General features: G+C 41.6%; 1 protein-coding gene across 2 annotated transcripts in view; it reads left to right on the top strand.

Moving 5' to 3' along the window:
* Nucleotides 1-25,552, top strand: part of GNA14 (G protein subunit alpha 14) — a 202,360-nt gene that overhangs the window by 113,229 nt on the left and 63,579 nt on the right. The gene's annotated exons all lie outside the window — the stretch shown is intronic.

Raw genomic sequence — 25,552 nt, 5'->3', positions numbered from 1 at the left:
GTTCCTTCTCTAGAGAGCATGTACATCTTTTGACAAAAAGATTTACAGAGTGCTTTGGTTTCAGAGGCCAAAGAAGATCTGGGGCCCAAACTCCAGAGGAGTGTGATGAACTTAGTTAGCTCTGTAGTCTTGTCTTCTGCAGGAGTTCTCTCATGGGGGTACTGTGGTGCTCCCCAGTGCGCTGGGATTCAGAAATGTGGGCATTAACATTGCTTTTTTCAGGTGCTGAGAAAAGGTAACCCATTAATTTCTTCACTGGCACAGTGGAGATCGTGGGCTTACAATGGCCAACTTTCCCAGAATTCCCAGTCATGGGAAGTAGGGTCATAAATGCCCTGCAGACCGCTCAGAGCAATTGGTGGGTTTTCTTTCTTTATTTTAGGAGCTAGGTAATGGTTGAGGAGAGTGATACTTACGTCCCAACTAGCAATGGCTCTCATAAAGTACTAGTTTCAAGCTGGCTTTACTTTTGCTATCACCACTGGTTATTTAAGATATAATTATGTTTAAAGTCATAGGAAAATAAGATAACCAGGAATGTGGAAGGACAAGGCAAATAAAATTGTATATGGTATATTGGAATGCAAATCTATTGCCAAATACTATATCTGAGTTCATTAAGAAAATAGAGAGGTGGGGCGCCTGGGTGGCTCAGTCGGTTGAGCGCCGACTTCGGCTCAGGTCACGATCTCGCGGTCCGTGAGTTCGAGCCCCGCATCGGGCCCCTGTACTGACAGCTCAGAGCCCGGAGCCTGTTTCAGATTCTGTGTCTCCCTCTCTCTGACCCTCCCCCATTCATGCTCTGTCTCTCTCTGTCTCAAAAATGAATAAAAAACGTTAAAAAAAAAATTAAAAAAAAAAAAGAAAATAGAGAGGAAATAGTTTATTTAAAATAATTGATACTGAGGGAGACGCCAAGGTGGCTCAGGCAGTTAAGTGTCCAACTCTTGATCTCAGTTCAGGTCTTGATCTAAGGTCATGATTTCAAGGCCCAGGTTGGGCTCCATACTGGGTATGAAGCCTCCTTAAATGAAATGAAATAAATAAAATAATTAATACCAAGATACAACATGACATGATAAAGGAATATTCTAAGATGAGTCTTTTGTGGGTCTACTAAAAAGAATTTAGCTGCTACAATGCCAGCATTGCATAGGCTTTAGGATGGACCCCAACAACAACTTTATCACAAACTTGTAGCACCTACATTCATGTATATTTTATACGTGATATACGAAGAGTTTCAGAGCAATCAATCTAAATTTTTATCACTCAGTGACCAAGTTACATAGGAACATAGCATGCACCCAAGTTTTGACTTGACTTTACGTGATGTCTGCAACCTCACGCCTTTACCACCCTTTCCTTGCACTTTTGAAGAAATGAAGGAATGGGTCTTGCTTCAACCTTCAAGAACGTTGTGCTGAAAAATGTGTGTATGTGGGGGTGGGGTGGAGAATTAGCCTTTAGTGTATCTGGTGCCAAGCAGTGTAAGAGGTTACACACTGAGCCATTGGAAGCTTCTAGAGGTGACTGTGATGATTCCATGATACACTGGTTTTGTATCTGATTGAAAGTGTAGAATTATTTTTTAATCACTTATCCAGTTGACCCTTGAACAACGCAGGTTTAAACAGTGCAAGTCCATATACATGGAGATATTTTCAATAAATACAGTACAGTACTATAAATGTATTTTCTCCTATGATTTTCCTCACATTTCCTCTAGCTTCTTTCCTGTAAGAATACAGAGTATAGCACATCTAACCTACAAAATATGTGTTCATCAACTGCTTATGTTATCAGTAAGGCTTCTGGTCAATATCAGTCTGTTAGTAGTTAAGTTTTGGGGAAGTCAAAAGTTATATGCACGTTTTTGACTGTTTAGGGGTAGATGTCCCAGCTCTGATGCCGTTCAAGGATCCACTGTACCAGGGATTTGGAAAATGAGGCCACCCGTGGAAATTTAGGATTATTTCAAAAAAGAAGTATGTCAGGAACATCCTTGTGACGATTTTAGTTAATCCATTTGCCTTTGTTGGAAAATGCATTTTGTTTCTCGTTCATAGTGGGGTGATGGGGGGAAGCCTGGAATTTAAGGGATGGACTTGTAAACAGGTCTACTGGGAAGGAAAAGCTCAAGTGTAAGTTCATTCTATTTACCTTGGCGACATGTGTTTTTAAAACCCAATCAGGTTGAAAATCATCGTCTCTGGGTTTTGGTTTTGTGTCGTTTTCCCTCAAGGTCTTCCAGAAGTACTAAGGGTTTATGTTTTAAGCAAAAACATTTTTATGGGGTTTGGCATTCGACCACTTCCTCTTTCTCTCTTGGTCTTACTCCTTCTTCATAAGGCCGTGTCCACTTGACCACTAATCTGCATTAGGTTCCCAGGGCTGCTGTAACAAAGTACCTCAAACAGGGTGGCTTAAAACAGAAATACATTCTCTCCTGGTTCTGGAGGCTACAAGTCTGAAGTCGTCATTGATTGGTTCCACTTGGAGGCTCTGAGGAAACATTTGTTTCAGGCTTCTCTCCTAGCTTTGGGCGGTGCTGGATATCCTAGGAACCCTTTGGGCTTGTAAACATGCCATTGCAGTCCCTGCCTGTCCTCACACAGGGTTCTCCCCTGTGTGAATCTGTTCTCATGGCGTTCTCCTTTTTGTGTCCAAATTTCCCTTTTCTTCTAAGGACACCAGTCATTGGATTAGGGCCCACCCTCATCCCAAGTAGGATCAGAACTTGATTACACCTACAAAGATTTCCGAATAAAGTTGCTTTCTGAGAAGTTTGGGATTTGCATGAATTTCAAGGGGATATTTTAATTCAACCCAGTGCAGTCTGCCCTCTGCGCCCCACCCCCCATTCATGTTAGTCCCATATGCAAAATATATTCGTCCTGTTCCAATACCCTCCAAAGTGAACCCATTCCAGCATGAACTTAAAATCTTGAATCTAATCGCAACCTCAACTGAAAAGGTTTCAAATCTCATCATTTAAATCCTCTAAATGAGGTGAGGCTCTGGATGTGGTCTATGCTGGGGCCAAATTCCTCTCCTATCTCCTTTTCATTTGCTGCATCTGGCTCCCTTCTCAATGCCTTCTTTCTATTTCAAGTACCTACATTTATGCTTCATAAACTTCCTCTTATCCCTCATACAAATGCCTGGGATGAATCACAGGCTTTACAAAGAGGCATAAGATTGAGTAGAAACAACACTGGTGGTTCGTTCCCCAAAATCTGGGCTCTATTCATGGCTCCCCTGTGGGTCTGGGGCAGAAGTCAGCAGTCTTTCTGTAAAGGGCCAGAAAGTAAATATTTTTGGCTTTCAGGGCTATATAGTCTCTTTCCTGCTCTGCTGTTGTGCAAAATCACCCATAGGAGAGGTGTCAACAAATGAGTAGACCCACTTGGAAGCTCCATTTGCAAAATGTAAATGCTATTCTTAACCCATGGGCCATATGAAAACAGGCCACAAGTGGATTTCATCCACACTCTGTGGTTCTCCACACCCAGTCTTAGGGGAAGCCATATAACCTCCCTGGTTTTGCACTTCCCCAAATGTTAAATGTGGACAACACATGCTGTTTCTACATCATAAGCCAACACGAGCAAAAAGAAGTGCTTTGCAAATGAAATGGCACTACAGAAATACAATACGGAAATATTATTGGGGCAGCGTCAAAAACCAAAAGTGGACTCATTATTTCTTCTGTTTGTTTAGGTCATTTTCATCCCTTCATTGTTTTTCAGATACTTTTTTTCTGTGGGCTAATCCTGATTCCAGATGAGAAACTGTAACAAAGTACCATCCTCAGATCACAAAATGATAAAACGATGAGTGTTCATAGTATTAAATAATAAAGAAGCATGGGGTCACCTGGGTGGCTCAGTCAATTAAGCATCTGACTTCAGCTCAGGTCATGATTTCACAGTTTCGTGGTTTCCAGGCCCGTATCAGGCTCTGGAACGCTTGTGGTTCAGAGCCAGCTTGGGATTCTCTGTTTGCCTCTCTCTCTACCCCTCCCCCACTCTCGCTGTCTCTAAATAAAACTTAAAGCACGGTACACGTTTTCTCTACCAAGCATTGCGTCACTTGAAACAAAGAATTAATTAGGAGGGAGATGAATAAAACCTTAAGTAACTCTTAGTTTTACAAACATGCACTCCTTTCCTCACTTCTTATTATGGACTATTTAATTACATTTTCTTGGGTTTTTTTTCAGAGGTGGAAGCACTTTCTTAAATGTAGAAGAGAAGTAACTGATTTTAGAGGGTCTTATGTTAAATGTTAGTGATTTTATTGCTCAGCTAGGTTGTTAAAAATCTTTGCCTATTTATTTGACAGGCTCCTTAGGAAAGGAAATTTATCAGAAATTTAGTTGAGCTTTTGTTTTTTAGCCAACATGGTTTTTCAATTAAGATATGTAGCCTGGGGGTGCCTGAGTGGTTCAGTCGTTTAAGCGGCCAACTTCGGCTCACATCATGATCTCACGGTTCATAGGTTCAAGCCCCACTCAGGCTCTGTGCTGACCGCTACGAGCCTGGAGCCTGCTTCGGATTCTGTGTCTCCCTCTCTCTCTGCCCCTCCCCTGCTCATGCTCTGTCTCTCTCTGTCTCTCAATAATGAATACATGTTAAAAAAAAAAAAAAAAGATATATAGCCTGGAAAATTATTTTCTTATACCTCGCCTTTTATTTTTTTAAAGAAATGATGCACAGGTGTTTGCTCACTGTGTTGGTAAGCCTTAACTTTCATGAATGTCTCTCAGGAGTGTCATATGAGCACAGAGTAGAATTTATGGCTTCTTGAATAAACACTGCTCAGTGGCAGGGCTCCCAAATTGGAGTCTGCTTCTGATTCATGTTTACTAGCGATGATTTCACTGAAGTCCGAAGAGCTTCATATTTTTTTTTGCTGTTTGTAATGTGTCCAACTTGGGACATTGTCATTCTAGGCCTGTCCTGCAGTGAAGAAATGCATTGCTTTTTATCCTTCTAAAGGTTCTGCAGAATCTGCATGAATGATGCAGATTGAGCGTTTCCCAAGGGGAAAGGAGAACTCTGCCTGGCTTCTCAAAAACCTTTTTGCTTTATAGTCACTGATCCCTGGAGAAAAGAGTAAGGTCTTCAGGATCTTCGGCAGCTGACTCCCGCTTCTACCCTGCCTTACTGTTTATGGGAGTTCATCACAACACTGGGGTCACCTCATATTTGCATGTCATTATGCACAGATAATTGCAAGGGCTCATCACAAAACGAAAACAACATCTTAAAAAGGAGAGTTAATAATTAAGCAACAAGAGGTCTGTTTTGCCTGCCATCCACTCTGAGAACCTAATTAAGGTCTGAAATTCCCTTCAAAAAGCATCTTACTGTTCCATGGTTATTTTTGCTGAATTCCAAGGTTCAGCTGAGAAGATGGGCTTGGGCCATCCTGTCAACCACAGCTGAATGGCAGAACTGGGAGCAGGGGAGGAGTGTTGAATTTCCTGACAAGACCTCTGCTAGTTTTGTTTGAAGGTCTGCGGGTCCTGCATCTGGGTAGCAGGATGACTTTGTCACTGCCTTCTTGCAGTGCCTTGAGTTTGGGCACTCACATCCCCCTCTCCTGACTTCTAGGTTTCTCAGGATGTTGGAAACAGTCTTTCTCAGTCTTGGCTGCACATTGGAATCCCCTTGAGTGGGGAGGTTACTGCTAGGGTACCACCCCCAGAGAGTCAGAACTCAGTGTTTTTGGAATGTGGCAACTTTAAACTTTTTTTTAATGTTTATTTATTCTTGAGAGAGAGAGAGAGAGAGAGAGAGAGTGAGAGTGAGGGAGGGGCAGAGAGAAAGGGAGACACAGAATCTGAAGGAGGCTCCAACTCTGAGCTGTCAGCGCAAAGCCCGACGCAGGGCTTGAACTCATGAGCTGTGAGATCATGACCTGTGCTGAGGTCGAACACCCAACCAACTGAGCCACCCAGGCGCCCCTAGATGGACTTTTAGAAGCTTCCCCAGTGCTTCTGATTAGGCAGCCACAATTGAGAACCGCTCCTATAAGTACCTTAACATTATTTGAGGTGTTCAATCTGGGTTCTGGTTTCCTGTCAACCTTTCCAGAATGGGGAGGGAGAATTCTGGTAATCTATTCCATGGGATGACCCAATTAATCTCTACCCAAAGGTAAATCGAATGGCCAGCCCTGAGGATGTTTGTTTTGTTCAGCTGAGCTGGGCTGCCTTGATGAGTTTTGTGATGGTGGCATCTCCGGGTGACTTATTTTATTTCAGGGCAGGCTCAGTGTTTGTTTCCTTTGAATTTTGCAGGAGCCTAGCACTACCTCATACTGGGATCTTCCAGGGGTGGGGTGAAGGGAGAAGAAGGAGCTGTATCTTAATCTCCGGAGGTTCTGTCACCAGTGCTTTCTTATCCTCCATTTCCTGTTATTACAAAGAAATGATCATTTCTTTTTTGATCAGTAAAGAATCAGGGATGATGGTTAGGTTGGTACTATGCCCAAGGTATAGATGCCATTTGTAGTAAAAAATACCTTGCAATGTTGTAAGTGGAGATATTACACTAGGAAATTAAGTGGTTAAATCTTTTTACTCATCATTAATAAGATACTTGTATTTATTGACATGGTAATTCACCAGGTATACAACTGAAATATCAAATATCCTGCTTCAGGGGTGCCTGGGTGGCTCAGTTGGTTGAGCATCCAACTCTTGCTTTCAGCTCAGGTCATGATCTGACAGTTCATTGGATCGAGCCCCACATCAGGCTCTGCTCTGACAGCATGGAGCCTGCTTGGGATTCTTTCTCTTAGCTCTCTCTCTGTCCCTCCCCCACTCACATGCATGCTCCTGCATGCGTGCTCTCTCTGAATAAATAAAAAAAAATCCAACTTCCCATTAAAGCAGTGAAGTGTAGTATTTATGGGTCAGGGTCACAGGACATTACATTTTGTATATAACTCTTCCAGCTTAACTTTATTCTCAGAAGGCAAAGGGATGAAGTTCCAGAAGGATCTATTAAAGACTCATGTGAGGAAGTCAGGCACAGTCAAATGAAAATGGTAAATTTATGTCACTTTTTTAATAGAAGAGTTTCTCAGAGCTTGAAGTATTTTAAGACCCTCTTAATTTCTAATTTTTAAAACATCTGTTTAAATATATTTTTCAGTCCCACTTCCTCATCCAGTTTGAAAAGTCAGCTTCTGCATGAGCTTCTGGGAACAGGGAGGCCAATGTTCAGATTTTGGCTGCAGCCCAGGGTTGCTGGTTCTCTGGCAAATGTGAAATTCGGCCTCTTTCTTTCTTTGTCCATTGGATATTAAAAATCGTGTGGTACATTTTTCTTCTTACTAAGAACTTGGAGTTCTAGCTAGTGTCACAACAACAACAAGAAACTCTCCACCAAAATCCTGGGCTGGAGTTTTTCCATTTATGCCAATAGTTCTCTGATTAATCAATGTTGACTTTAGTGTGAAAATTGTTATCATCAGAACTTGAAATGTTAAGAGTTTGGAAAAGAAGAAAGAATAAGACGGAGTAAGAACTGGGTTTCTCCTTCATCACCATCACGGGGGACCACCCTCCCCTCACCCCTTCCACCACAACACCCCCCCCCCCCCCGCCCACCCCACAACTACCCATTCAGCCTGGATTGGAAGATGAGGAATGTTTGGAGCCAATGAGTAGTGATGAGATTGATTTGACCATTGAAATAATCATTCTTTCCCCTACCTCAAGGCAAGATGTGAATCTACCACATCCCCAGCAATGCTTCTTAAAATCTCGTGGAAAGGGTAAATGTCAACAAAGTTACAATCCCCAAAACGAATGTGATCATCAGTCGATTCGAACGCCATCCATCCAACATATGTGAAACATTTTCCTGGAGTCTTTTGAGTTGCATCCAACTTTGTTGTCATTCTAAAATATAAAGGGGAACGTGTGAAACACCCTCATGATCAAACTCTTTAATAAAATCTAGAATGATCTTCGGTAATGCTACATCCTCATTTTCTGATGGTAGAGGTGACTGGTGTGATAGTGGTGCCCTCAGACCTGCCTTCTCTGAATTCCCAGTTACCCCACTGATGAATGAATGCCATAAACATGTGCCAAGGCATGTATTCCCGCCGCCCAAGGTTTTTTATTGAAGTCCTGCCAAGGGAGGCATGTTCATCTGGTATTTTTGAATTTAGACGTAGATTTTCTTATTAACTGGTTAATAAACTCTGCATATTATCCGAGCCAAAACATTCTAGAAAGCTGCTTCTCTTTATTAAAAGTTTTTGTTGGGGGGGGGGAGGGGGCCTCAAACGGTATACAGTAATGAATCCAATAGAAACAAATTGTTAAAAGGTTTTGTGTGTGTGCGCGCACGTGTGCCTGCAGGTGCATAGCTGTGTTTAGCAATAAACATACCTTTAAAGTAAAAACCATGTTCCTTGGAAGCCAGAAGAGTTGCCTTTCTTTTTTTCATTGACACTTCTTTTTGGAAGCTCAGAAGTTTTGAGGCAGCTTTGAGACATTCATATCCTGTACTTGCTCTTGATTTTTGACACCTAAAACTGTTGGATTTAGTTAAAAATGATCTAGAGTAATGTGAGATAGCTTCATGCCATTACTGTTACTTTGTGTTTTGCCTAAATCAAATCCTAAAATATTTGGGCACTTTCTATCTGTGATTAGAAGTAAATATGTGGTGCGTTTAACTTGGCCATGTACAGGGTCTGGTTAGGAAATTGTTTGCTTTTTTGTGTGAGTGTATAATTTATTAAGGTTAGAGGACTTAAAAAAAAAAAACTAGAGAAACCAACTTCGAGTTTTTTAAATCACTCAAATAATTGAGGTGGCTTTAGCTGCAAAAAGGCTGAAGATGATAAGAATGATGCTGATTATATTTTAAGTGCCTCTGAGTTTCCTCCCTTCCTTTTATACTGGCTGAATGATGGTATGTGTGGGAGACCATTGTGGTTGAGCAGTGGCTCCCCCTTTGCCCCAGGGACCAGAACTTCTGCCCTGTCCCTTTGTATCTGTGCTTTGTGTTGACATGGAATGCCTTTCCTGTTGAGTCTTCCCTGTTGAGCTGTGGGGAGGCTTGAGGGTTTATTATCACCATGATCGTTATGATTTGGATTAGTTGGGGTGTAGAGTCCTAACAATGTTAATAATTACCCCAAACAAAAAAGTCTTTCTTTCCAAGGTCAGGTTAGCTCTTGGTGTACTGGAATGAGACAATAGCTGACATAAAGTTGAATTCCTGCCCTGCCTGTCATTTACATCCTTAATAGCTTTGGGCACATCACCAAAGCTCAGTGTTTTTCTTTTTTTCCTCAGCTGAGGGCAATGTTGGCTCCTACTGATGATACAAAATATATGGGTAACCTACCTTCAAAAGCAAAAAATCCTATTCTGCTATGTCTTCAACATGTTACTTTTTTCACCAAAATTAAAAAAAAAACTTTTATTCTTATTTCTTTTATTCTTACTCTTATTACTAACTTCCTGGTTAATGAGACTCTACATCAAAGTGTAATTATTTTTGAGGTATAATTAACATTCAGTGTTATATTAGTTTCAGGTATACAGTATGTTTCTGTACATTACTCAGTGCTCATCAAGGTAAATGGGAGTTGGTTAAGCATCAGACTCTTGATTTGGGTTCAGATCACGATCTCACAATTTCATGAGTTCAAGCCCTGTGTCTCTGGCTCTGTGCTGACAGTGCTCTAGAGATGCAGATTAGTGCAGCCACTGTGAAAAACAGTATGGAGATTCCTCAAAAAATTAAAAATAGAATTACCGTATGATCCAGTAATTCCACTACTGGGTATTTACCCAAAGAAAATGTAACACTGATTTGAAAGGATACATGCACCCCTATATTTATTGCAGCATTATTTACAAGAGCCAAGATAGGGAATCCTGCTTGGGATTCTCTCCGTTTCCCTCTTTCTCTCCCCTTCCCCTGCACACACTGTCTCTGTCTCTCTCAAAATAAATAAATTTTAAAAAAGGGAAATGTATGTGTTTTTAAGCCCCTTTATTTCACCCATCCCTGCCCCACCCACGCCACCTCCCCTCTGGCAACCACCAGTTTATTCTCTGTGTTTGAGTCTGGTTTTTTTTGTTCCTTTATTTTGTTTCTTAAATGCCACATAAGAGGAAAATCATAAGGTATTTGTCTTTTGCTGAATGACTTATTTCATTTACCATTATACCCTGTAGGTTGTCCATGTTGTTGCAAATGGCAACATTGATTCTTTTTAATGGCTGAGTAATATTCGTGTGTGTGTGTGTGTGTGTGTGTGTGTGTGTGTGTGTGTAATTTTAGCTATTCTGAAATCTTGGTTTTGATTTGCATTTCCCTTGATGGTTAGTGATGTTGGGCATCTTTTCCCCTGTCTGTTAACCATCTGTATGTCTTGTTTAGAAATATGTCTCTTCTGGTCCTCTGGCCATTTTTAAATAGAAGTATTTGGGGTTTCCTTGGCATTGAGCTGTATTAGTTCTTTATATATTTTGGACATTAGCCCCTTATCAGATACGTCATTTAAGAATATCTTCTCCTATTCAGTAAGCTGCCTTTTTGTTTTGTTGATGTTTTCTTTGCTGTGTAAAAGCCTTTTATTTTGATATAGTTCCAGTGGTTTAATATTTGTTTCCCTTGCCAGAGGAGACATATCTAGAAAACTGTTACAATGGCTGATGTCAAAGAGATTACTGCCTACATTTTTTTTCTAGGACTTCTATGGTTTCCGGTCTCACATATAGGTCTTTAATCCATTTTGAGCTTATTTTTGTGTAGGGTGTTAGAAAGTGGTCCAGTTTTTTTTTTTTTTTCACAATAGCTATTCAGTTTTCTCAGTCATTTGAAGAGACCAGACTGTCTTTTCCCCATTGTACATTCTTCCCTCCTTTGTCATAGATTAATTGACCATATAAGCATGGGTATATTTCTGGGGTCTCTGTTCTGTTCACTTGATCTATGTGTCTTTCATGGTGTCTGTATCATACTGTTTTGATTACTGTAGCTTTGTAGTATATCTTGAAATCTAGGATTGTGATACCTCCAGCTTCGTTTTTTTTCAAGATTGCTTTGGCTATTTGGGGTCCTTTGTGGTTCCATACAAATTATGGGATTACTTGTTCTAGTTCTGTGGAAAATGTTGGTATTTTGATAGGGATAACGTTAAATCTGTACATTGCTTTGGGTAGTTTGGACATTTTAATAGTATTTATTCTTCCAATCCATGAGCATGAGATGTCTTTCCATTTGTGTCATCTTCAATTTCTTTCATCGATGTTTTATAGTTTTCAGAGTACAGGTCTTTTACCTCCTTGGTTAAGTTTAGTCCTAGGTATGTTATTGTTTTTGTGCAATTCTAAATAGGATTGTTTTCTTAATTTGTCTTTCTGCTACTTCTAATATTATTGGTGTATAGAAATGCAACAGATTTCTCTATATTAATTTTGTGTCCTGCAACTTTACTGAATTCATTTATCAGTTTTAGTAGTTTTTTGGTGGAGCCTATAGGATTTTGTGTATATAGTATCATGTCTTCTGCAAATACTTCTTCCTTGCCGATTTGGATTCATTTTATTTCTTTTCCTTGTCTGGTTGCTATGGCTAGAACTTCCAATACTATGTTGAATAAAAGTGGTGAGAGTGGACGTTCTTGTCTTCTTCCTAACTATAGGGGAAAAGCTCTCAGTTTTTTACCATTGAGTATGATCTTAGCTGTAGGTTTTTTATCTTTGGCCTTTTATTATGTTGAAATATGTTCCCTCTAACCCTACTTTATCGAACGTTTTATCATGAATGGATGTTGTACTTTGTCAAATGCTTTTTTGCATCTATTAAGATGATCATATGGTTTTTAACCTTTTCCCTGTTAATATGCCCTATCGTGTCGATAGATTTGTGAATATTGTACTATTCTTGCATCCCTGGAATAAATCCCACTTGATCATGGTGATGATTTTTTTAAATGTATTATTGGATTTTGTTTGCTAGTGTTTCATTGAGGATTTTTATACCTGTGTTCATCAGAGACATTGATCTGTAGTTTTCCCTTTTTTGTAGTATCTTTATTTAGTATTGGTATTGGGGTAATGCAAATAATAGGATGAACTTGAAAGCTTTCCTTTGTCTTCTGTTTTTTGGAATAGTTTGAGAATAATATTAACTTTTCTTTAAATGTTTGGTGGAATTTACCTATGAAGCCATCTGGTCCTGGACTTCTGTTAGGAGTTTTTTGATATCGGATTCAATTTTATTCCTAGGAATAACTCTGTTCAAATTTTTCTATTCCTGATTCAGTTTTGGAAGGTTAGTTGTTTTTAGAAATTTATTCATTTCTTCTAACTGGTCCAATTTGTTAGTATATTACATTTTATAATACTATCTTATAATATTTTGTATTTCTGTGGTGTTGGTTCTCATTTCTCCTTCATTTGTTTTTATTTGCATCCTCACTGAATACAGTGTCAACATAGGCTGTTTTATTTCATATAATGTAGGAGTTTTTTTCAGATACAATAAAAAGTACCAGAAAGATACATATACCAGCCTTGAAATAAGGAAATCCATGTTCCAGAATGTGTGGTTTGCAGATAGGTTCTCACTGCCTTCCTGAGGATAATACCAAGTTTTACATTTTTAGTCCTTATTTTTGAAGGAAGAAAATGAATGAATGGCCCTCCTTCCTGCATACGCTGGCATCCACATGTCCCGCAGCTCTCACGTATTACCATGAGAACATCTGTTGGCAAGAACATGCCTCACATAAATTGTGGGTCAGATAGGCAGAAGGATGAGGCAGAATTCATGAAATACCTTTTAAGATGCTTGATTCCTTAAAAAAAAAAAAAGTTTTCTTGTAATGACAAGCTTAAAGGATTGGAGAAAGAATCTTCCCTAACAAGTGATGCTATTTCTGGTGATTTCTTCACTCCCTCACTCAATGAGAAAAGTCCAGGCTGGACCAGGCAGCTGGCTGGTTCTGGTTGTCCAAATGTCTGAGTCTCCCCAGACAACGGGCTTTGTTTTAAGGGAAGAGAGCTTATCCTTTTGAATTATGCTCTCCAACTTTTCATCTATAAGGGACAGGTCATCATTACAGCAGCTGGAGTGGTTTGCTTTTATTTTTTCTATTTGGCTAGAAATGACCCTAGTCACTATTGCCCTCCCTTAATTTCGTTATGGAAAACTGCTTGCGATAGTTTTGCTTCCTTCCTTCCGGGTATTTCTGCCACCCAATGTTAATGTGAATGGCTGATAATGCCTACTCGTCCCTTCCACCCAGGGAACTCAGAGCAAGGACCCAACTCCCAGCAGGAGTAGGCACCTGATGCATATTTTTTGTATGAAGTAAATGAATGGCACCAGCTAAAAATACTCTTCCCGTGAAAGTTGGGCCCAAGAGAAGAGAAAACGGACAACTCGTTTAGAATCCTAGGTTTTCAAAGATTTAATGGTCTCTGTTTCCCTTGAAGTACAGTCCTCTGAGTGAAGGTTTCCCAGTGGCCTTTAAGTCCCCAGTGATTCCGCCATGTTCCCAGGGCATGTGCCGCATGCCTTGATGAGTGCATGTCTCTGTCCCCATGGTGTGAGGCTGTTACAGGGCTGTCTCTCCCAGCTCACTCTGAGCTCCTCAGAGGCAATGCTGCGTTCACGTCTGTTTCCTCCAGCTCTCAAAAATGGTGCCAAAATAAAACAAAAAACTGCTTTTTAAAATTCCACGTGGATGACATCAGAAATTTCAACTACATCATAGTTGTAGTGTTTTAAAAAATCCACCCATTAAAACAGACCAGACTTTTTTTTTTTTTAATTTTTTTAATGTTTGGGGCTCCTGGGTGGCTCAGCCGATTGGGTGTCCGACTTCAGCTCGTCATGATCTCACTGCTCATGGGTTCGAGCCCCACATCGGGCTCTGTGCTGACAGCTCAGAGCCTGGAGCCTGCTTCGGATTCTGTGTCACCCCCTCTATCTGCCCCTCCCATGCTCGTGCTCTGTCTCTCTCTGTCTCTCAATAATGAATAAATGTTTAAAAAAAATTATAATGTTTATTGATTTTTGAGAGAGAGAGAGAGCACAAGCAGGGGAGGGGCAGAGAGAGAGAGGGAGACACAGGCTCCAGGCTCTGAGCTGTCAGCACAGAACCCGACGGTGGGACTCGAACTCACAAACTGTGAGATCATGACCCGAGTGCTGAAGTTAGACGCTTAACCAACTGAGCCACCTGGGCCTCCCAGACCAGACTGTTACTTATTTTTTTAAACTAGCATTGTGGCTGTTGATGGCAGCAACATGTCTGCTGTTCTGATGCTTGCTCATTCAGGCCCAATCACAGTGACCTCCTCTCTTTTGGCCTGGTATTGACGACAGTCCTTCAAGTCCTAGACTTGACACACACACTTCTCGCCACTCTACCTTTCTCTCCTTGCCTGGCCGTCTTTCTTGTCTTCGTCCAGAATGGAAGCTTCATGAAGGCCCGTGATGGTGTCTGTCTGTATGTGCCTCGGTAGCTCCGGTGTCTGACTAGGATGCTGGCCGATGGCCAAAACCCTATCTACTAATTACTATAGCAAAGGAATCTGATTTTTTAATAAGCCCGTGCAGGTGATGTTAGGGTAACATTTTGGCCTTTCCTGAACTTGACTCTGATACTTTGCCGCCTTATCTGTCTTCCCTAATCGACTGTGGTTTCCTGCGTATCCCATGCCAATTTTTGCCAATTTTTTCCACCTGTTGGCACATCTTGACAGCAATTCCCTCTATGCTCATAAATAGATAACTTCATTTAGGCATCTTCGATAAGCCGTCCAGTACTGTATCCAACTTTGGCAACCTCCCTCTTGCATCCTCCCTTGGGTTAGGCACTCTTTCCAGTGTACCTATAATACCTTACATTTACCGTACTACATTATACTTCTTTAATTATGCATCTCTTCTGCTTCAGACTAAGGATTCTTTGAGATTGGGAATCATGTTCTGTTCATCTCTGCATCCCTTTTGGGCTCATTAATTGTGGAGTGATGTTAAAACCTTGTGTGAAGATAATACAAACTCAGTACTTGGTTAGAGGTTTGTCCAAGGACTGATACCCACAGTTTCCCAGAGGATGACTGGACTCTTCTTTCCTCTGACTCATTTTTGCCTCCTTGGCTTTAGGATCGTGATACTGGGCAAAAATGAAACTGAGAGTCTATGTGGTTATGTTTTTCTTTTCCAAAGAAATATTTGGCATTTGGAAATGTTGCTTCTGAATTGCATGATAATCAAGAAGCCTTGCATAGTCATAGGACTCAATAATCCAGTGTAGGAAGCTTGGGATTGGCCAGTGCAGCTCTTGAAATGTGTTTGGTGAACTGCAGATGTACTCTGCCTGTGAAAGTTAGGCCAGTGGCAATGACTCTTTTCAAGCTGACTCACCAGGCGGCTGTTTTGGAATCCAACGGGTCCAAAACATGGTGCCATAGAGAAGGATGGCTTGCTTATGAGCTAGAAGAGAGACTCCGTAAATCACATCCTTTTCACCAACCAAGTTCTAAAGTAACTGAGAAATAAGACAAAGAAGTAAGGCTTACGGTGATTACAATGTCGTGTATTAGTGCCAAAGCTGTGAATAGAGAATGTGGCCCATAAAGGGATCATGTGAGCTTTCTACTCCTGACCCCAGAATGTGGTAGATTCACCCATGAAGTCATCATTAGTTCTGGAAGACCCCAGGCTTCACCCCCAAGGCAGGTCTCTAACAGCACAGAAGAGAGGAAAGGGCAGGGGTTAGGAGTAGGACTCAACTCACATGCCTCCACAGGGAGAGTGTTGAATGTGTCACCTGTGCCATCACACTTATCACAGGCCATTTCCTCTCCCACTCGGTGGCTCCTTCTGGGTGGGGCCTGTATATGCTTTTGCGTGCCAAAACATATATGAATCTCTGCCAGGCTTTACTGAGAATGTGTCATTCCATCCTAAACAGTTCTTCAGTGTGGGTACTATCAGTTGCTGCATTTTGGAGATATGGAAACTGAGGTTTGTTGGGGTTAAATAATTGCCCCAACATTGCCCAGGTATTACATATCGGAGCTGGAAACTGAACCCAGGTGACTTTACTTCCCAAGTAAAGTGGGTAACCACAATGCTTCATGCCTCTCTACAGGTAATAGAAGGCCATGTCCAGTGGGAGGTCTTGGGTAATCATTTAAAGCTTTGATTATGAAAGCAATAAAGGATATGAGCGGAGGGTTCTCTGTCTCAAAATCTCTATTCCTGGCCACTTTCATTAATTTTCATTCTTCCTGGCTGGGATCCAACTAGCTCACACAACTGTCAGTATTATCTCTATCAATATTTACACGAAGGGGTCATGCAATTAAAAAACGGAAATATCAGGATTAGAGCATCCACTGAATGAAGTTTGAGGATTGAAGAGCTTACTTAAGTGGATTTGAAACAGCTGCATGGAGAATATTTAAACATTTTCTTGTTAACTTAGAGGAGAGTCATAAACAAGCCAGAGATGCCTTCAAATTTATTTTGAAAATGGAGAGAATCAGAGCATGACATTGACCTTTGAACCAGTGCTGGAGAGTCAGGAAGGATCAAATAAAACCTGGAGAATATGTTCTGATAGTACTGTAAATGGGACTCATCTTAGCTTTGGGGTTCTGCCTGGATTATATCTCATGTATGGTATTAACTTGCCCCACCCTCAGTCTGTTCAGACTCTCAGACCTGCTCCTGAGTTGAGTTTACTTTAGGTGAAAAAAACATACGAGGGAAAAGAAGAGGGACATGGACACGATTTCTCCCCTTCCCCAGAAAAGCAAACATGTTTTGCACCTCCAAGTTCTGTGTCTTACTGAGAGTGGTCTCTGATGCCCAGCACCTTTCAATGAACTGGTGGGTGGGACCCATATGAACAGTGTGTCTTCATTTTGTGTGCCATTTTAGTACACTTTGATGTTCTTGGAGTTTAAAAGTAAAGTCTGTTCGGGGGAGCAAAGCAAGAATTGGGGTTGTGCCTGTGTGGCTGTTTAGCAGGATAACTTGGGTATGTTCCCGGCTCTTGCTGAACCCGCTTCCTTGTTTGTAAAATGAGGGAACTAGACTAGATTATCATTAAGTTCCACACTCTGGAGGAATAGAGGACGTGTCTTAGAGTCAGAGAAGAGCAAAATGTAAACATTCTGTCATTTCATAAGATTACGGTCAATTTGGGAAGAAGGTTCTTTTACCCTTCTTTCCCTCTTGCCTTAAAAAATGAACTACATGGGTTTGGGCCCTGCGTCGGGCTCTGTGCTGACAGCTCAGAGCCTGGAGCCTGCTTAGGATTCTGTGTGTGTCTCTCTCCCTAACCCTCCTCTGCTTGTGCTCTGTGTCTCTCTGTCTCAAAAATAATTAATAAACATTAAAAAAATTTTTTTTAATGAACTAAATTTTTTGAGATGAGAAAATGTCATGTGCCCTGTGATTTAGGGGCCTGAGATTCAGCACTACTGGGCAGCTCTACTATGGAGACAGTTAGGCCCCTCCCCTACTTTGGTTGGTTCTGAGGGCATCTCCCTTTCTCCAAGAGCTGGATTGCTTCATCATTTATCACATAATGTTAGAATCTTAGAATCTCCAGACATCATGCCTCCTTACTCTTTTCCCCTTTCTCTCTGTGGACGCTTTCCAACCTAACTCCCTACACATCTGTTAAGGGAGCTGCCTCCTAATTATATCCTAGGAGCTTGATATAGAATAGACCAAAGGGAGCATTCCATCTCTGTCTCCCTGGATGTCCCAGGGGCTTCTTAGGTCATAGATGGAGATTTGCTCCTTGGTGACATGCCCAGAGGCCACAGACTGGGAACCAAACCTTAAATGTGCAATAGGACCCATCTGAGGGAAGTGTGATTTGGCATAAGGGCCATGGAATGTTTCCACGATGTTTAGGCTGATATGTATAAATGTGATTAAAGATTTTTGGTCAACATTAAGGTGCTCACAGGATGCCTGGGTGGCTCAGTTGGTTGAGCATCCGACTCTTGATTTTGGCTCAGGTCATGATTCTAGGGACGTGGGATCACAGCACAGAACCTGCTTAAGATTCTCTCTCCCTCTGCCCTTCTCCCTCACTTGCATTCTGTCTCTAAAATAAAAAAACATAAATAAGACGCTCATTCCATGTAAAGTTCTGTGAAGAGAAGCCCTAAAATGTCACCTCAATAAGAATATATTCAAAGGGAGATTCATCCTGAGTTCTGCTTAATAAGTATGATCATAGAGTCATAGAATTTCACAGCTTGATGGGACCCTCAAGTACCTTCTAGGTCAACCCAGATTTTTTCAAGGTCAGAGAACCAAGGACTAAAGAGGTTAAATAATGTGCCTAAGGCAAGTTACAAGGACTAAAGAGAGTCTCAGTAGGGTTCTGTTTCTTGTCAATCTAGCCTGGCACTAAACAGGAGTCTTAAAGTGAGTTTCCAAGGCAGCTGGTAATTTTCCATAAAGTATTTCTTCTTCCTCTTTTTAAAAATATTCTAGGCCTCAAAAAGTTAAACATAGAATAGTCCTCTGATCCAGCAATTCTACTTCTGGGTATGCATCCAAAAGATTTAGAGGTAGGGACCCAAACAGATACTTATATGCTCATGTTCATAACATTACTTACAATAGTCAAAAGGCAAGAATAACCCTCATGTTTATCAACAGATGAATGGTCAAATAAAACGTGGTATGTACATATGATAAAATGTTACCCAGCCTTAAAAAGGAATGACCCTTGCTGGGGCACCTGGGTGGCTCAGTCGGTAAAGCGTCCGACTTCGGCTCAGGTCATGATCTCACAGTTCGTGGGTTCGAGCCCCGCATCGGGCTCTGTGCTGACAGCTCAGAGCCTGGAGCCTGCTTCGGATTGTGTGTCTCCCTCTCTCTCTGTTCCTCCCCCGCTCATGCTCTGTCTCTCTCTCTCTCTCCTTCAAAAATAAATAAAAACATTAAAAAGAAATTTAAAAAGGAATGACCCATGCTACTGCGTGGTTGAACCTGGAAGACCTTATGCCAAGTGAAATAAGTCAGACACAAAAGGGCAAATACTGTATGATTCCACTTACATGAGGTGCCTAGAATGGTCAGATTCATAGAGACAGAAAGTAGAATGGTGGTTGTTGGAGCCTTGGGGGAGAGGGGGTTGGGACTTATTGTTTAATAGGTATGGAGTTTTAGTTTGCAAATTGAAGATGGGTGGAGACGGGAGATGGTGACAGTTGTCCAATAATATACTTAATACCACTAAACTGTACATTGAAAAATGGTTAAGATGGTAAATTGCATGTATATTTTACCACTTTAAAAAACCCTCTTATTAGATTCTTGTTTATTTTTACTCCAATGAATTGTCATAATTACTCCTGTTGATGACAGAAATAGGCCACTGGTAGCCGCTTCGTGCCGCTCCTTGTCCCTTATTGTTCTTTGAGTGTTTTGGGTTTGTTTGTTTGATTTGCTCCTTAGCACAAGAGATTTCCGGTCAACTCTGACTTTCTGCATCCCAGTCTTGCACACAGCTCTTTCTCCAAGGAGACCAGGTTCCATTTACAGGGAATTGTAGTCATAACGCAAGATCTGGATGCTAGGTGACTCATTGCTACTTGGTTATCATGTGCTTCTCCCCGTTTCGGTGGACAGAGCTAGGAAAACAAACATATAGTCACATATACACATGTCCACACACACAATAATATGCACATATGCGCTTATACACACACTTAAAAATATATGCAGACTTGTTAATCATTAATCTCCAATTTACATGCAACACCACGTTTTCCCCCACTGCACGGCAATCCATATTCATTGCTCTTCTCCAGTAGTGACAGCTCTTGTTCCCAAAAATACCAACACATTTACTCATTTGCTCCATCCTTCAGTAAACAACATAATTTTTGATGTGCTGCACCAATACCACAAATCATTTTAAAAACTAAATAAAATTCACATCTCCTGATTCTCAGTATTGCTGTGTGCATTTTCTGGACCTGTTTTCTTTTTTTCTTAATGCGGGAGGTGGGTGGGAGTGCGATAATGGTGGTATTGGTAGTGATGACAACAGAGAATAAAAGAAAGAGGAAGAAAGGTGGGGGGGGGGGGTAGGTGGGGAAGAGAGAAGGAGAGAGAGAGGGGTAGGTTGGGAGGAGAGAGGGTGGGGGCAAAAGAGGGAGAATGAGGCAGAGCTTTTTCAACATTTAACACTCTCACGTGACTAAAGGCCCTAAATAAGGGTGAGGTGTGTAAGAGGTAAGAATTGGGAAGAGAAGAGTCAAAAGAAGCATTTAAAAAGAAAAGAATCTGGTTTTCTGACTTTTGGAACGCACGCTTTGTTGACTTCAACAAAAACTAATATGTAATAATACAGTGAAAATAGAGCAAAAGACAGATGTTTTTTATGAATTACTGATAAGGTTTTATCCTGTTTGGGGAGGTTCAGTTGCTGTACTTGGCTTTGATGGTGACATTTTCTCGGACGTGGCATTTGATCCCAGCACACAAGCTCTACATGGTTGTTCTTAAAATGAGGAATTGATTTATTTTAAAAAGGTTCCCCTGCCTTTGGAAGAGAACCAAGTATCTCTTTCAAGTTGGGGAAATGACTTCCTTTGGAGACCTAACCTCTTTCTCACCCCAGGCAGCCACTTGGCCTTTTGTATTAGGAATTGGCTAAGCATACTGAAAGAGGGGTTCTTTTTCTCCACTAACTCCCAAACAAGCTGTTTTCCCTGCTATGAAGAATCCTGATTCCTATGAGAGAGGGTGATAGAAAAACAAAGACACTCTGGAGCAAGTGTCCCAAGACCTAGTATAAAAAAAAATTTTTTTTTTAATGTTTGTTTATTTTTGAGAGAGAGACAGAGACAGAGTGTGAGCTGGGGAAGGGGCAAAGAGAGGGAGACACAGAATCCGAAGCAGGCTCCAGGCTCCGAGCTGTCAGCACAGAGCCCGATGCGGGGCTGGAACTCACAAGCCAGGAGATCATGATCTGAGCGGGAGTCGGACGCTTAACCGACTGAGCCACCCCGGTGCCCCCCAAGACCTAGTGTTTAGTTACCACATGAGACTGACTGGCTGGGTGACTCGAGGCCCCTCAAGATCAGAGCTTCAGCGCTTCAACTGTGACGTGGGGATAAAACCTGCTGTGGTTTTCCTTTCATTTAGATTTTGTGCCCTATACACTTTCCAGAAAAAGATTTCAGGTGAACTTTAAAGAAATGACACAAGTCTAACGACTCTGGTAATGTCAGGATTAAGATGAAGATGATTAGTAAATTAGGAGGCAGGTGGAAGAAATATTCATGACACTGGAAACCCAAACTACAAGCAGTTGCTGCAGATGTGAGCACAAACTTTGCTGTTCCATATGTGGACCACTAGCCCTGTGTGGCCAGTGAGTCCTTCAGCTGTGGTTAGGTTGAAGCAGGATGTGTGCTAAGTAAAAAATACACACTGGGTGGGGCGCCTGGGTGGCTCAGTCGGTTAAGCGTCCGACTTCGACTCAGGTCATGATCTCACGGTCCGTGAGTTTGAGCCCCACGTCGGGCTCTGTGCTGACAGCTCAGAGCCTGGAGCCTACTTCGGATTCTGTGTCTCCCTCTCTCTCTGACCCTCCCCTGTTCATGCTCTGTCTCTCTCTGTCTCAAAAATAAATAAACATTAAAAAAAATTAAAAAAAAATACACACTGGGTTTCAAAAACCTGGTACAAGTACAGGCGATTATCACAACAATTTTTTACACTGTTTATATGTTGAAATGATGTTTTGGATATATTAAGCTTAAACATATTTTATTAAAATTAATTTTTCTTATTTCTTTTTATATATTTTTGTACAATGTTTTTTAACGTTTATTCATTTTTGAGAGGCAGAGAGAGACAGAGTATTAGCAGGGAAGGGGCAGAGAGGGAGACACAGAATCTGAAACAGGCTCTGGGCTCTGAGCTGTCAGCACAGAGCCCGACGCGGGGCTTGAACTCACGAACTGCGAGATCATGACCTGAGCCCAAGTTGGACGCTCAACCGACTGAGCCACCCAGGCACCCCTTGTACAATTTTTAATGTTTATTTTTTTGAGAGAGACAGACAAAGTGCAAGCAGGGGAGGGGCAGAGAGAGAGGGAGACCCAGGATCCAAAGCAGGCTCCAGGCTCTGAGCTCTCAACACAGAGCCCAATGCTCGGCTCAAACCCATAAACCGTGAGATCGTGATCTGAGCTGAGGTTGGATGCTTAACTGACCAAGCCAACCAGGCATCCCTCTTTTTATATTTTTAATGGCTACTAGAAAATTTTAAATTTCAGGAGAGATGGTAACATCACATGTTTTGTAAACATCTCATTATATTTCTCTTAGTGCTGGTCTAACCTGTTTTCATCCAAGGCCAAGGGAAAAAAAAAAGGAGTTTATTTTGTCAGCCTGCCATACATTCATCATTGAGCTGCGGGCTTAAAGGTTTTGTATAAAAATTTGCCAAAATGATGGTGTCTTGCTATAACTATACTCCTTTCTCCCTACTGGAAAATCTGTGTCACATAGGGAAATTTCTTACTAGCAAACAGTCTGTGGCATAAAATCTGCTAATTTGTTCCTCAGCAGTCATTCATTCATTCATTCATTCAGACACCCATTTATTCAATCCACGAGTTTTATTTAGGTGCTCTGTTTTGTCCTCAGAGTACAAGTAATTACGACTCAGTCCTGCCTTGAAGAATTTAAAAGAGTCGGAATTGGAGGTGAGCATCAGGCATGTAAACTGTAGTTGAGAACACAGCACTGTGGGCCCTGGTCCGGAGCTCTGTGCAAAATATAACTGGGAAGAGAGAAAGATGACCATGGCTTGACTTGGCTTTGGGGTAATTCAAATTTGATTATTCATACTGTTATTCTGGGAGGCTTTGCCAAGTTTATTTAAGGAGATTGAAAGATAGCAAATATAAACATTAAAATAGTTTCTTATTCAGTCTATACTTTCAAAAGATCTTTACTGTAAATATTTTTTATTCATCAGATTTAATAAATCAGATTTAATAAATAACCCATCACATGGGTTATTTATTGATGACCAATTCGTCAGAAACCCACCTGGTTGGCAAGAGTTTCCCTTGAGATTCCCTTGTTTGGATCCATACATCTAACTCTGTGTCCTCTCAGGCAAGGGTGAGTACAAATGATCAAAGGCTTTTAAGCTGAAAAGAATTTTAAGTAGGCCAGTCAGCCAGAACTCCATAGCCCAGCAGGGTCATGGACTTCTCCAACAGAGGATACAGTCAGTTGAGTTGAATATGGACTTGTTTCTCCATTGAAAAAAAAAAAGCGGGGAGATCATACTTTCACAAGCTGTTTCTTTTGGTTAGGAATATGCTGAAAACTTGGTCATGGTAATGAGTCTTCTGAGGAGCTTTTCCTTCTTTAAACATTTCTGGCTCTTGGCCTTTGGAAGAGAGCTCTGTGTGGTCTTAACAAGGTTGCCCTGTGGGCTGAAGGCTTATGGGAAGCAGGTTCCTCGTGAGAGCAAGCCTTGTGAAATGAAGATCTGGTTTGTATAGTCTCGAGCAAAAGCAATCAAATATTTAAGGCTTTAAAAAAATGATAGTGTTTATAAGGGTGCTTGAAAAGAATTTCTGATGGAAGGTGGTGAAAAAGATTTGTTTCCATTACTCAGAGCTTAAGTTGGCTGTGATGGGAGTTGTTTAAATTTTCACTTCTCAGATGGAAACCTAACAAAAGTGGGTGTTGAAGCCTGTTGGAATGGGTGATTTGGGGCCAGAAGAAGTCGAGAGGTAGATAGAGTCTTACTGGAGGCCATTTTGTGTACTTGTTTTTACACACATCTCCTCCATTGTCTTCTGCATTGGAATCCTGGTCTTCTGGCCAGTGTGGGGCAGAAATACCTTTGTGTGCTTATGCAGTCAAGTTAAGTATTTGTTACATTTCCACAGAACATTTTTGGGAATCAAGGCAGGCACATAGCTTGTGTCCAAAGGAATAGGGAAATGGGGAGAGACATTACAATTACATATTCCATAAAAAAGCAAACAAGCACAGATTTCCTGAACTTTTTTAATTTAGCAAGTTTCTCTATATTTCTGTGGGAAGTGCAGTTGAAGCTTTTGAAATCACCGACACTTGTATAGAAGTGGTTGGTTGAGTAGGAAAGGGTTTGTCAGGTGCTCCTTTCTGAGTCCCTTACCTTTTGCATTTTCATCTCTTCCTAAAATTCCGTGAGGATCAACCCACAAGGGCTGGTTTTCCTCACACCTCAAGGGGCACAGTTGGTCAAGCTGGGAGGACTGGCATTTAGCACAGGTGCTGCCATGTTTGTGCATTAAAATGAAAGGAGGACTTCTGCTTTCAGAAAGTTGGAATAGTGGTCCTTTTTCCTAGTCCTCCTGTTGAGTACAACTAAAAGCCTTGGACGTCATATAGGAAACAAACATAAAACTTTGGAAAGGTAGAGAGGAAAAGGAAGACCAGCAGGGACCTGAGGACCCAAGGCAAAACCAAGTGGGAAGTTCTTGGGTTTCCGTGTTGCCTCATATGTTCCAGACTTGAGGTTGAAGACGCCAGTAAGTTGGCAACAGAACAAGATCAAACAAAAAACAAAAACAAAAAACCCTGCTTTCTCTGGCCAAAGGACCAGGAACAGGCAAACTTAGCAAGACAGAAAACTTCTAAGCAATGGCCACTCTATTCCAGCCAGATACATTTTTAAAAACCTGGAGCTTGGGGCTCCTGGGTGGCTCAGTCAGTTAAGTGTCCAACTTCAGCTCAGGTCATGATCTCGAGGTCTGTGAGTTTGAGCCCTGTGTCGAGCTCTGTGCTGACAGCTCAGAGCCTGGAGCCTGCTTTAGATTCTGTGTCTCCTTCTCTCTCTGCCCCTCCCCTGCTTTCACGCTCCCTCTCAAAAATAAACATTAAAAATAAATTAAAAACAAAACGAAAAACAAAAACCCGTGGCTCATCCTACCCATGCCAGCTAAGGCCCAGTGGGGAACTACACGTCCACTCTCACCAGGCTGTAACAGGATGCCCAAACTCCCTTGCTGGGGCAGTTCCGAGAAAGTCATGACTTAAATCCCCACAGGGAGGTAACCAGGAGAGCTCCTTCTTACACCGGGTTGATGTCAGAGGAAGCCGAGTGGAAAGTTGGGACTTTGCTATCCAGCAGTGTTTTAAGGGTATCCAGGATTTGTTTTAATCAGGTGTGGTAAAACATGCAGACATGGAAATAACTATCATGAATCGCGAAGTTTATACTGACGGCTCCCTAGAAGTAGGAGGCATGGCACGCCCGTTATGCAAGGCCATATGGAGAAGCACCAGAGTGGCTCAGGAGGCAGAAGGAGCAGGAGAAAACATGGGCAAGAGCCTTTCTTGTGGTTTCCATGTGAAGGAGCAGGTGAGTCCAGGTAAGCAGGCTTAGGATTGGCTAGTTTGAATAGTTTCAGCAGACTTTGTCCTGAGTTGTCTGATATCTGGAATAGGGCAGAAGAATAGTGGCCCAGAGT

The sequence above is a fragment of the Panthera pardus genome, unplaced genomic scaffold (assembly GCF_024362965.1).
Source record: "Panthera pardus isolate Hobbes unplaced genomic scaffold, ASM2436296v1 HiC_scaffold_20, whole genome shotgun sequence".
Lineage (NCBI taxonomy): Eukaryota > Metazoa > Chordata > Mammalia > Carnivora > Felidae > Panthera > Panthera pardus.
The sequence above is the reverse complement of the archived record's forward strand: the minus strand, read 5'-3'. Positions and strand labels throughout refer to the sequence as shown.